General features: G+C 39.7%; 1 protein-coding gene across 7 annotated transcripts in view; it reads left to right on the top strand.

The window, feature by feature from the left end:
* Positions 1-13254, top strand: part of DOCK3 (dedicator of cytokinesis 3) — a 682827-nt gene that overhangs the window by 599876 nt on the left and 69697 nt on the right. The gene's annotated exons all lie outside the window — the stretch shown is intronic.

Genomic DNA, 13254 nt, shown 5'->3' with positions numbered 1-13254 from the left:
ACACACGCTCACACACACACACACACACACACACACACACACACACACAAATAACGTTTTGAGAAAGTTTACAAATTTGTGTTGGGCTGCATTCAAAGCCATACTGGGCTGCATGCAGCCCATGGGCCATGGGTTACACAAGCTTGTTATAGAACTTGCTGTTTTTGTAAAAATTAATTGCCTCTTTTTTTTAAATTTCCTTATGTTTTGTTTAGTTTTGGTCTTCATATCTGGCAAGGATTCCCCACTCTTGCTATCTTCTTTCTAATATCTCTCTTCTTCCAGCTTGCCTTATGGTCAAATCTGTCAGATGTCATGTCACTTTTTTCCTGGAGATTTTCTCTCCTACTGCTTTTATTTATTTCAGTATCTATCTTTTGTGTTGGAAACTCTCCTCCTACAGACTTTCCTGTAGAGACTCCTAGATGATAGTGTGTATCTAAAGATGAAGTTCTTTGGCGCTGATTACAAATTCTATGTATAGGCAGGGCTTTCTCTAGCAGGCTTCCTTGTAGATGGCCAAAGAGGATCTGGCCTTTTGGTCAGAGCATTCTCTGATTCCTGTATCCAGAGGAATTGGACTTGTACATTCCCCAGAGAGGAGTCTTTCACATCTCCTGGCAATGGAAAGGCTGATTAGCTAGTGACATGAGATGGCAGAGGGGATGTTAGAATTTAAGCTTCCTATTCTTAGCCCTCACACCTTAGATTATGGGAAGTGACTAGTGGTGCTTCAATTTGTGTGCCTTGCTTCTTATTGTTCTCATCCCTAAAGGCCCTTGGCTATTGGTGTTCCCAGTTCTCTTAAGTTAATTACCACAATTTCTCCCTTTTTTTTAAGTTTTCAGTATTTATTGACTGCATTTGCTTACTATCTTCTCCCCTCCTGTTTTCTCTGTCTGTGTGGGTCCATGCATTTCTCTTTCTTGACTATTATTTTACACGATTTGAGGAGAAGCCATGATAGGGAACATGTTCTGTCTGCCACACTGAATATGAAGCTTTGTATATGTTTTCTTATGACAGCATTATTGAGATATAATTATCATACCATAAAATTAATACTTTTAAAAGTGTACAATTTAATGTTTCTGATTATATCCATCTTAAAATGACATCACAAATAGTGATATCAAGTTAATAATTTAAAACTCCCGGCTGGGCACAGTGGCTCTTGCCTGTAGTGTCAGCACTTTGGGAGGCCGAGGTGGGCAGATCACCTGAGGCCAAGAGTTCAAGACCAGACTGGTCAATATGGGGAAACCCCGTCTCTACTAAAAATACAAAAATTAGCCAGGCATGGTGGCAGGCACCTATAATACCAGCTACTCAGGAGGCTGAGGCATGAGAATCGCTTGAACCTGGGAGGCAGAGATTAGAGTGAGCCAAGATTGCACTACTGCACTCCAACCTGGGGGAAAGAGCAAGACTCTGTCTCAAAAAAAAAAAAAAATCCACATGTGAAAGAATGAAATTGCACCTCTACCTTATACTATATACAAAATTAACTTGGAATGGATTTAAGACCTAAATGTAAGAGCTAAAACTATGAAACTCTTGGAAGAAAACATAGTAGTATATCTTGCTACATTAAACAGAGGTTTCATAGATATGAAACCAAAGGGCTAACAACAAAAGAAAAAAACAGGTAAGTTAGACTTCATTGAAGTTAAAAATGTTTGTGCTTCAAAGGATGCCATCAAAAAAGTGAAAGATAACCCACAGAATGGGAGGAAATATTTGCAAATCATACATCTAGTAAATGACTTGTGGTCTAGAATATATTCAAAAAGACACCTACCACTCAAAGATAGAAAACCCAATTTAAAAATGGTCAAAGGATTTGAATAGACATTTCCCCAGAGAAGACACACACATAGCCAATAAGCACAAGAAAAGATATTCCACTTTATTACTCATTAGAGAAATGCAAATTAAATTTGCAAGATAGCACTTCACACTGAGAGTAGATTTAATAGGCCAGGCATCGTGGCTCATGCCTGTAATCCTAGAACTTTGGGAGGTTAAGTCAGGAGGCATTAAGTCAAGAGTTGGGGATAAGCCTGGACAATAGAACAAGATCCTGTCTTTACCAAAAAAAAAAAAAAGTAATTAGGTGAGTGTAGTGGTGCACGTCTGTGGCCCCAGCTTAGTCCCAGCTAAATTTATTGAGACTTTCTTTACTCAGGACACTGATGCAGGAGGATCCCTTGGGTTCAGGAGTCAATGCTACAGTGAGCTGTGATTGTGCCATTGCACTGCAGCCTGGGCAACAGAGTGAGAATCCATCTCAAAAACATAAAAAGAGTAGATACAATGAAGAAGACAAATATTGGTATTAATTCTTTAAACATTTCATAGAATTTAGTAGTGAAACCATCTTGTCCTAGAATTTTCTTTGTGAAAAGCTTTTTAAGTATTTGATCTTTCACTTGTGAATAGGTATACTGAGATTTTCTGCATGAATGAACTTTGGTAGCTTGTAACTTCCTAAGAATTTGTCAGTTTCATCTAGGTTCTATAATTTGTTAGCATGCATTTGTTCATAGTAGAACCATGTAATCCTTTCTGATTTTATAACATCAGTAATTATGTCACTTCTTTTGTTCCTAATTTTATTAATGTGAGTTCTCGTTTTCTTTCTTGGTCAATGTAACTAAAAGTTTGTCTATCTTGTTGATCTTTTCAAAGAACCAATTTTTTAAATTTCAATTTTGATTTTAAGTTATAGGGTTATGTGCAGGATGTGCAGGTTTGTTACATATGTAAATGTGTGCCATGGTGGTTTCCTGCACCTATCATTACCTAGGCGTTAAGCCCAGCATGCATTAGCTATTTTTCCTAATGCTCTCCCTCCCCTCACCTCACTCCCCAACAAGCCCCAGTCTGTTGTTTTCCTTCCTGTGTCCATGTGATCTCATTGTTCAGCTCCCACTTATAAGTGAGAGCATACAGTATTTGGTTTTCTGTTCCTGTGTTAGTTTGCTGGGGATGATGGCTTCTGGCTCTATCCATGTCCCCACAAAGGACATGATTTTATTCCTTTTTTTGGCACCATAGTATTTCATGGTGTGTATGTACCCCATTTTCTTTATCCAGTCTATCATTGATGGGCATTTGGGTTGATTTCATGTCTTTGCTATCGTGAGTAGTGCTGCAGTGAACATACACATGCATGTATCTTTGTAATAGAATGATTTGTATTCCTTTGGGTATATACCCAGTAATGGGATTGCTGGGCCAAATGGTATTTCTGCTTCTAGGTCTTTGAGGAATTGCCACACTATCTTCCACCTGGTTGAACTAATTTACATTCCCACCAATAGTGTAAAAGTGTTCCCATTTTTCCACAGCCTCACCAGCATCTATTGTTTCTTGACTTTTTAATAATTGACATTTTGACTGGTGTGAGATTTACATCATTGTGGTTTTGATTTGCATTTCACTAATGATCAGTGATGTTGAGCTTTTTTCATAATGTTTATTGGCTGCATAAATGTCTTCTTTTGAAAAGTGTCTGTTCATATCCTTTGCCTACTTTTTAATGAGGTTTTTTTTTTTCTTATAAATTTGTTTAAGTTATTTGTAGATTCTGGATATTAGATCTTTGTCAGTTGGACAGATTGTAAAAATTTTCTCCCATTCTGTAGGTTGTCTGTTTACTCTGATGCTAATTTCTTTTGCTGTGCATAAGCTCTTTAGTTGAATTAGATCCCATTTGTCTATTTTTGCTTTTTTTGAAATTGCTTTTGATGTTTTTATCATGACATCTTTGCCAGTGCCTATATCCTGAATAGTATTGCCTAGATTTTCTTCTAGGGTTCTTATAGTTTTGGGCTTGACATTTAAGTCTTTAAACCATCTTCAGTTAATTTTGATATAAGGTGTAAGGAAGGGGTCCAGCTTCAATTTTCTGCATATAGTTAGCCAGTTTTCCCAGCACTATTTATTAAACAGGGAATACTTTCTTCGTTGCTTATTTTGTCAGGTATGTTGAAAATCAGATGGTTGTAGATATGCGGTCTTATTTCTTAGATCTCTATTCTGTTTCATTGCTCTATGTGTCTGTTTTTGTATAAGTACCATGCTATTTTTGTTATGGTAGCCTTGTAATATAGTTTGAAGTCAGGTAGCGTGATGCTTCCAGCTTTGTTCTTTTTGCTTAGGATTGTCTTGGCTATATGGGCTCTTTTTTGGTTCCATATGATTTTTAAAGTAGCTTTTCCTAATTCTGTGAAGAATGTCAATGGTAGTTTAATGGGAATAGCATAGAACCTATAAATTACTTTGGACAGTATGGTCATTTTCACGATATCCGTTCTTCCCATCCATGAGCATGGATTGTTTTTCTATTTGTGTCTTCTCTGATTTCCTTGAGCGGTGGTTTGTAGTTCTTCTTGAAGAGGTCCTTCACTTCCCTTGTTAGCAGTATTTCTAGCTATTTTATTCTCTTTGTAGCCATTGTGAATGGGAGTTCACTCATGATTTGGCTCTCTGTTTGTCTGTTATTGGTATGTAAGAATGCTTGTGGCCAGGTGCAGTGGTTCATGCCTGTAATCCTATCACTTTGGGAGGCTGAGGCAGGTGGATCACGAGGTCAGGAATTTGAGACCAGTCTGGCTCTTTGAAAACCAGCACAAGACAAGGGTGCCCTCTCTTGTGAAACCCCGTCTCTACTAAAAATACAAAAATTTAGCCAGTCGTGGTAGTGTGCACCTGTAATCCCAGCTACTTGGGAGGCTGAGGCAGGAGAATCGCTTGAACCCAGGAGGCAGAAGTTGCAGTGAGCCAAGACTGTGCCATTGTACTACAGCCCAAGACTCCATCTCAAAAAAAAAAAGAATGCTTGTGATTTTTGCACATTTATTTGGTATCTGAGACTTTGCTGAAGTTGCTTATCAGCTCAATCAACTTTTGGGCTGAGATGATGGGGCTTTCTAGATATAGGATCATGTCATCTGCAAACAGAAACAGTTTGACTTCCTCACTTACTGTTTGAATACCCTTTATTTCTTTCTCCTGCCTGATTTCCCTGACCAGAACTTCCAATACTGTGTTGAAGATGGGTGGTGAGAGAGGGTATCCTTGTCTTGTGCCAGTTTTCAAGGGGAATGCTTCCAGTTTTTGCCCATTCAGTATGATATTGGCTGTAGGTTTGTCATAAATGGCTCTTATTATTTTGAGATATGTTCCATCAATACCTAGTTTATTGAGAGTTTTTAACATAAAGGGGTGTTGAATTTTATCAAAGGCCTTTTCTGTATCTACTGAGATAGTCAGGTTGTTTTTGTCTTTAGTTCTGTTTATTTTTAGTTCTGCTCATCAGTAAATGAATTACATTTATTAATTTGTGTATGTTGAACCAGTCTTACATCCCAAGGATGAAGCCAACTTGATCGTGGTGGATGAGCTATTTGATGTGCTGCTGGATTTGGTTTGCCAGTGTTTTATTGAGGATTTTTGCACCAGTGTTCATCAGGGATATGGCCTGAAGTTTTCTTTTTCTTGTGGTATGTCTGCCAGGTTTTGGTAACAGGATGATGCTAGCCTCATAAAATGAGTTAGGGAGAAGTCCCTCATTTTCAATTGTTTGGAATAATTTCAGAAGAAATGGTACCAGCTCCTCTTTGTGCCTCTGGTAGAATTCAGCTGTGAATTCGTCTGGTCCTGGGCTTTTTTTGGTTGGTAGGCTATTTATTACTGCCTCAATATCAGAACTTGTTATTTGTCTGTTCAGGGATTCAACTTCTTCCTGGGAGGCTGTACATGTCCAGGAATTTATTTATTTTTTCTAGATTTTCTAGTTTACATGCATAGAGGTGTTTATAGTATTCTCTGATGGTTGTTTGTATTCCTGTAGGGTCAGTGGTGGTATCCCCTTTATCATTTTTGTTGTGCCTATTTGAATCTTCTCTCTTCTTTATTAATCTAGCTAGCAGTCTATTTTATTAATTTTTTCAAAACCCAGCTCCTGGATTCATTGATTTTTTTTTAACGGTTTTTCATGTCTCTGTCTCCTTCAGTTCTGCTCTCATCTTGGTGATTTTTTGTCTTCTGCTAACTTTTGGGTTTGTTTGCCCTTGATTCTCTAGCTCTTTTAGCTGTGACATTAGAAAGATTTATTTGAGATATTTCTAGCTTTTGAGTTCTAATTTGATTGCACTGTGGTCTGAGATCCTGCTTGTTATGATTTCAGTTCTTTTGCATTCACTGAGAAGTGTTCTACTTCCAATTGTGTGATTGATTTTAGAGTAAGTGGCATGTGGTGCTGAGAAGAATGTTTATTCTTTTATTTTTGGGTGGAGAGTTCTGTAGATATCTATCAGGTTTCGTTGATCCAGAGCTGAGTTCAAATCCTGAATATCCTTGTTAATTTTCTGTCTCAATTATCTGTCTAATATTGACAGTGGAATGTTAAAGTCTCCCACTATTATTATGTGGGAGTCTTAAGTCTCTATAGGTTTTTAAGAACTTGTTTTATGAATCTGGGTGCTTCTGTATTGGGTACATATATATTTAGGATAGTTAGTTCTTGTTGAATTGATCCCTTTGTCATTATGAAATGCCCTTCTTTGTCTTTTTTATTTTTGTTGGTTTAAAGTCTGTTTTGTCAGAAACTAGGTATTGTGACCCCGCCTTTTTTTCCGTTTTCCATTTGCTTGGTAAATTTTCTTCCATGCCTTTATTTTGAGCCTATGTGTGTCTTTGCACATGAGATGGGTCTCTTGAATACAGCACACTGATGGGTCTTGACTTTTTATACAGTTTGCCATTCTGTGTCTTTTAATTGAGGCATTTAGCCTATTCACATTTAAGGTTAATATTGTTATGTGTGAATTTGATTCTGTTATCATAATGCTAGTTGATTATTTTTCAAACTTGTTGATGTAGTTGCTTCATAGTGTCATTGGCCTTTATACTTCAGTGTGTTTTTGAACTGGCTAGTAATGGTTTTTCCTTCCCATATTTAGTGCTTCCTTCAGGAGTTCTTGCAAGGCAGGTCTGGTGGTAACAAATTCCCTCCTCATTGGGTTGACTGAAAAGGATTTTACTTCTCCTTCACTTATGAAGCTTAGTTTGGCCAGATATGAAACTCTAGGCTGGAAATTCTTTTCTTTAAGAATGTTGAGTATTGGCCCCCAATCTGTTCTGGCTTATTGGGTTTCTGCTGAGAGGTCTGCTGTTAGTCTGATGGGCTTCCCTTTGTAGATGACCTGGCCTTTCCCTCTGGCTGCCCTTAACATTTTTTCCTTCATTTTGACCTTGGAGAATCTGATGATTATGTGTCTTGGGGTTGATCTTCTCATGGAGTATCTTACTGGGGTTCTCTGGATTTCCTGAATTTGAATGATGGCCTGTCTTGTTAGGTTGAGAAAGTTCCTGGATGATACCCTGAAGTATGCTTTCCCACTTGGCTCTGTTCTCCCTGTCTCTTTCAGGTACCCCAATCAGTCATAAGTCATAGGTTTCGTCTTTTTACATATTCTCATAGTTCTCATAGGTTTTGTTTGTTCCTTTTCATTTTTTTTCTCTGATATTGTCTGCTTTATTTCAGAAAGATAGTCTTCAAGCTCTGAAATTCTTTTCTCTGCTTGGTCTATGCAGTTATTGGTACTTGTGGTTGCATTGTGAAGTTCTCATGTTGTGTTTTTCAGCTCCGTGAGGTAATTTATGTTCCTCTCTAAACTGGTTATTCCGGTAACAGCTCTTGTAATGTTTTATCATGGTTCTTAGCTTCTTTGCACTGAGTTGGAACATGCTCCTTTAGCTCAGTGAAGTTAGTTATTACCCACCTTCTGAAGCCTACTTCTGTTCATTCATCTCAGCCTCTGCCCAGTTCTTTGCCCTTGCTGGAGAGGTATGGCAGTCATTTGGAGAAGAGGCACTATGCCTTTTTGAGTTTTCAGTGTTTTTTCACTGATTCTTTCTCATCTTCATGAGTTTGTCTAGCTTTGATCTTTGAGGCTGCTGACATTTGGATGGGATTTTTGTGGGGACTTTTTTGTTGATGCTGTTGTTGCTTTCTGTTTGTTTTTCTTTTAACAATCAGGCCCCTCTTCTGTAGGGCTGCTGTGGTTTGCTGGGGGTTCACTCCAGATCCTATTCGCCTGGGTTCCTCCCACACCTGGAGGTGTCACCTGAGAAGGCTGCAGAACAGCAAAGCTGGCTGCCTGCTTCTTCCTCCTCTGTCCCCAAGGAGCACTGACCTGATGCCAGTGGGAATGCTCCTGTATAAGGTGTCTGGCAACCCCTCTTTGAGTGTCTCACCCAGTCAGGGGACACGGGATCTGGGACCCAGTTAAGCACTCTGGCTGCCCCTTGGCAAAGGGGGTGTGCCGTGTTGCGGAGAATCCCACTTGTCTAGGCTGCCTGGATTCCTCAGAGCAAGCAGGGGGAAAGACTAGGTCTGCTGATCCGTGGAGATCACGGTTGCCCCTCAGTCCCAGGGAGATCAAAGTTCTGTCCCTAAAACCCTGGCTGAAGCTGCTGAAATACCTGCAGGGAGGCCCCATGCAGGGAAGAGGAATGGGTCAGGGTCCAGCTGAAAGTGGCAGTCTGGCTGCAATCTGCCACAGCCGGTGTGGCAGTTTGGGTCTAAACTGTCCAGCCTCCTCAGCACCAGCAGGGGTAAACCACAGACTGGAGATACAGTGATGGCTGCTGCCCCTCCCCTAGGGAGCTAGTAATCTTAGGCAGCAGGCTGCCATAGTGATTCCTGCCACTCCCTCCCCTGTGGAGCTCAGTCGTCTTAGGCAGCCGGCAGCCACAGTGATGGTGGCCTCCCTTCCCCCTCAGGAGCTCAGTTGTCTTAGACAGCAGGCAGCCACAGTGATGGCTGCCACCCCTCCCCCAGGGAGCTCAGTTGTCTTAGGCAGCAGGCAACCACAGTGATGATGACTGCCCCTCCTCCTAGGAATTAGTAGTTTTAGGCAGCCTCCAGCTGAGTGGCTGCTGAGAATCTGCACAACTCTGTGCTTAGGATCCAAGGCCCTGGTAGTATGGGCTCTTGAGTTGAATCTCCTGATCTATGGGTTGCACAGATCTATGGAAAAAACATAGTTTCCCAGGCAGGGTAGCATGATCCTTCACCACCTCCCTTGACTGGGGGTGGGGGTCCCTCTAACCCCATGTGGCTTCCAGGTGGGCCATTGCACCACCCTGCTTTTCCTCAGTTTCCATGGGTCATGCCAACTGCCTAGTCAGTCCAATGAGAGAAACTGGATACCTTGGTTGCTGCTGCAGGGTTCACTCACTGTTTTGGTTCTTCTTGGTGGGAGCCCCTGACTGCAGCTGTTTCTCGTTGGCCATCTTTACCCCTCTGATTTTATTTCTTTTAAATGTATTGGGACTTTCTTTATGGCCTAACATAAGATCTATCCTAGAGAAGAGAATGCACATATTTTTCCTTCTGTGTGCATTTGAGGAAAACCTGTGTATTCTACTGTTGTTAGATGGAGTATTCTATAGATGTCTGTTAGAGCTAAATAGTTCATAATATTGCTCAAGTTTTTATTTCTTTGCTGATCTTCTGTCTAGTTGTTTGGCCATTAGTGGTATATCAAAATCCCCAACTATTGTTGAATTGTCTACTTTTACTTTCCATTCTGTCAATTTTTGTGTTATATATTTTGAGCCTCTGTTTTTAGGTTGCATGTATGTTTATAATTATGTCTTCCTGACAGATTGACCCCTTTATCATTATAAAAAGTCCTTTTTTATCTCTAACAAAAATTTTTGTCTTAATGTCTATGTTGTCTGATGTTAGTATAGCCATACCAGTTCTTGTTTGGGTACTATTTTCATGGTATATATTTTTCCATTCTTTTACTTTCAAAGTATTTGTGCCTTTGAATCTAAAGTGTGTACCTTGTAAACATAGTTGGATCACACTTAAAATTAATTTTTCCCAACTCTGCCTTTTAGTTGGAGTGTTTAATTCATTTATGTGTACTATAATTTCCAATAGAGGTTATTGGTAGGTTTTACACCTGCCTTTTTTCTATGTACTTTATATAGATAGGTCTTATGTCACCTTTGTTCTTCTTTTCCTCCATTACTGCCTTCTTTTGTGTTAAATGTATTTAGTATGCCATTTTAATTCCCTCATTTTTTCTGTGTGTTTGTTATAGGGCAGGTCTACAAGTAGAAAATTCTCTCAGTTTTTACCCTAGAATGTCTTGATTTTTTTTTTTTTTTTTTTTTTGAGACAGGATCTTGCTCTGTCACACAGGCTAGGGTGCTGTGGCATAATCATAACTCACTGCCACTTTAGTCTTCCTAGGGTCAAGTGATTCCCCCACCTCAGCCTCCCAAGTAACTGGGACACATGTGCACAACACCACACCAGCTAGTTTTTTTGTTTGTTTGTTTGTTTGTTTTTAATTTATTTGTTGTAAAGATGGGGTCTTGCTGTGTTGCTCAGGCTAGTGTCAAGCTCCTGGGCTCAAGCAATCCTCCTGCCTCAGCCTCTCACAGCACTAAGATTACAGGCATTAGCCACTGTGCTTCGCAGTTTCTTTAGTTTTGAATGGTAGTTTTGCCGGGTTCTTTGTTAATGGTCTTTCATTTCAGACTTTGAATATTTTTGCCATCTGCCTTCTGGCCTCCACTATATCTGATGGTGACACCTGTTAATATTATTGAGGGTTATTTGTTGTTTTTATATTGTTGCTTTCAAGATTCTCTTTATTTTTTGGCTTTTGACAGTTTAATTCTAATGTGGCTGTATGTGAATCTCTTTGATTTTATCCCATTTACAGTTTGTTGAGCTTCTTGGCTATGTAGGTTTTTTCATCAAATGTGGAATGTTTTTGGCCATTATTTCTTCCCATTTCTCTTTCTCTTTTCCTTCTGGCACTACCACTGTGTGTATGTTTATACCCTTAATGATGTCCCACAGGCATCTGAGGCTCTGTTCATTTGTCTTTATTCTTTTTTCTTTTTGTTCTTCCTACTTGAGATAATCTCAGTTTACTTGGCTTTAAATTTGCTAATTCTTCTGCTAGCTCAGATCTGCTGCTAAGCCCCTCTAGTGAATTTTTCATTTCAGTTATTGTATGTTTCAACCCTAGAATTTATATTTGGTGTACTTTAAGTAATTTCTACCTTTTTTGTTGGTGTCCTTTATTTGGTAAGTCATTGTTTTTATACTTTCCTTTAATTCTTTAAGTGTGATTTCCTTCAATTCTTTGTTTAAAGTTTTTTCCAAGCAAGTCCAATGTTTTTGAGCTACCTCAGGAAAAGCTTTTATTTACTTCCTTTTGCCTGTCTATGGGCCATACTTTCCTATTTTTTTATATCTTATAATCTTTTGTTGAAAACTGGACATTTTAAATAACTTGGCAACCGTGGAAATCAGATCCCTTCCCCACATCCCCAGGGCTTATTATTGCTTATTATTGTTGCTTTTTGTGCTTCATGTTGTTGATGATGCTTTGTGTGTGTGTGTGTGTGTGTGTGTGAGTGAGTGATTACTGGACTCATTGTTTTTTGGATTTTTTTTTTTTTTTTTTTATGTGTTTTTTTTTTTTTTTTTTTTTTTTTTTTTTTTGTGTTTTTTTGGGTTTTTTGTTTTTTTGTTTTTTTTTTTTTTTTTTTAGACAGGGTCTTGCTGTATTCCTCAGGCTGGAGTTCAGCAATGTGACCATAGCTCACTACAACCTTGCCTGGGCTCAAGAGATCCTCCCACCTCAACCTCCTGAGTAGCCTGGACTTTAGGCATGTGACACCACATGCAGCTAACTTTTTAATTTTTTATAAAGATGGGGATCTTGCTACATTTCCCAGGCTGGTGTCAAACTCCTGGCCTCAAGTGTTCCTCTTGCCTCAGCCTCCCAAAGCCCTGGGATTACAGGTGTGAGCCACCATGCCTGGCCCTATTCTTTAATATCTGTATTTTTTTATTATATGCAGTCACTAAAGTCTCCATTCAGTTAGATTAGTGGTCAGCTAATAACTGAACAGAGATTTTCTTAAATGCCTTAAATCAATAACTCTCTACATTTTGTTAAGTTTTTTTTTATATGTGTGTGTTGGGGCTCACTATCATTGCTCCAGCACTTTTCAGTTCGGCCTTAGCCTTCACTTCCTGCTTTCCCAAAGCCTCAAGGTCAGCCACAGGTGAGAGATTAAGCCTTCTCAGGCCTTCCCTAGGAATGTGTATAGCCCTGCACACATGTGTGACCTTATAGATTCCCAGGAATATATCAGAGCTTTTCAGGACCCCCTATGGATATTTTCATTCCTCGGATTTTCTTTGTAATTTTTTTTAGCCATTCTCTTGTTTGCCCCAAATGACATGGCTGATTCATGCAGCTGGGATGTTAAATTATATGGTTGGGTTTTGTTTGTTTGTTTGTTTGTTTACAACAAATGCGTTAGGTATAGAGCTTTCCTCATTGAGTGAGCTCTGAGTCAGGTTAAATTAAGACAAGCCCTATGAGGCCGGGTGCGGTGGCTCATGCCTGTAATCCCAGTACTTTGGGAGGCCGAGGCGGGAGGATCACGAGGTCAAGAGATCGAGACCATCCTGGTCAACATGGTGAAACCCCGTCTCTACTAAAAATACAAAAAATCAGCTGGGCATGGTGGCGCATGCCTGTAATCCCAGCTACTCAGGAGGCTGAGGCAGGAGAATTGCCTGAACCCAGGACGCGGAGGTTGCGGTGAGCCAAGATTGCGCCATTGCACTCCAGCCTGGGTAACAAGAGTGAAACTCCGTCTCAAAAAAAAAAAAAAAAAAAAGACAAGCCCTATGAATGGAGCTTTTCCAGGAAGCTGCCAAACAGGTCAAATAATAACAATCCTGGGAGTTGGGACTTTTTTTTAGGAGTTCAAAACCATTCTGTCCCTTCTAGTGGCTGCTAGGCTGCTGGTTTTCATGACTTTCATGATTCTACAGCAGCTTGTTTTTAAGGCTACTGTCGAGATTAGAGGGGTTGGGAATAGTGCAAGTTAAAATGCAACAAAACTCATTGTTCTTATTCATCCATTTTTCTTGAGTAAACACTTCTTGGATTGTTGTAAGCCTTTGGTTAACCAGTATTAGGCACCCCACTGCTTCCAGGGACAAGCAGATTTTCAGAGGTCTCTACTCTGCCATGCCTAAAGTGCTTCTCCCATCATTGTGTTCTTACTAACCAAAAAAGCATGTTCTTATAATCAAACCGCCCAGGGGCTATGCCCCAGAAAATGAAGCCCATGGACTCAGTCAGACACCAGTTTGGCTAGACCTTAGTCTGTCCCATGCTTTGG

The sequence above is a fragment of the Cebus imitator genome, unplaced genomic scaffold (assembly GCF_001604975.1).
Source record: "Cebus imitator isolate Cc_AM_T3 unplaced genomic scaffold, Cebus_imitator-1.0 Scaffold0, whole genome shotgun sequence".
Classification (NCBI taxonomy): Eukaryota; Metazoa; Chordata; class Mammalia; order Primates; family Cebidae; genus Cebus; species Cebus imitator.
The sequence above is the reverse complement of the archived record's forward strand: the minus strand, read 5'-3'. Positions and strand labels throughout refer to the sequence as shown.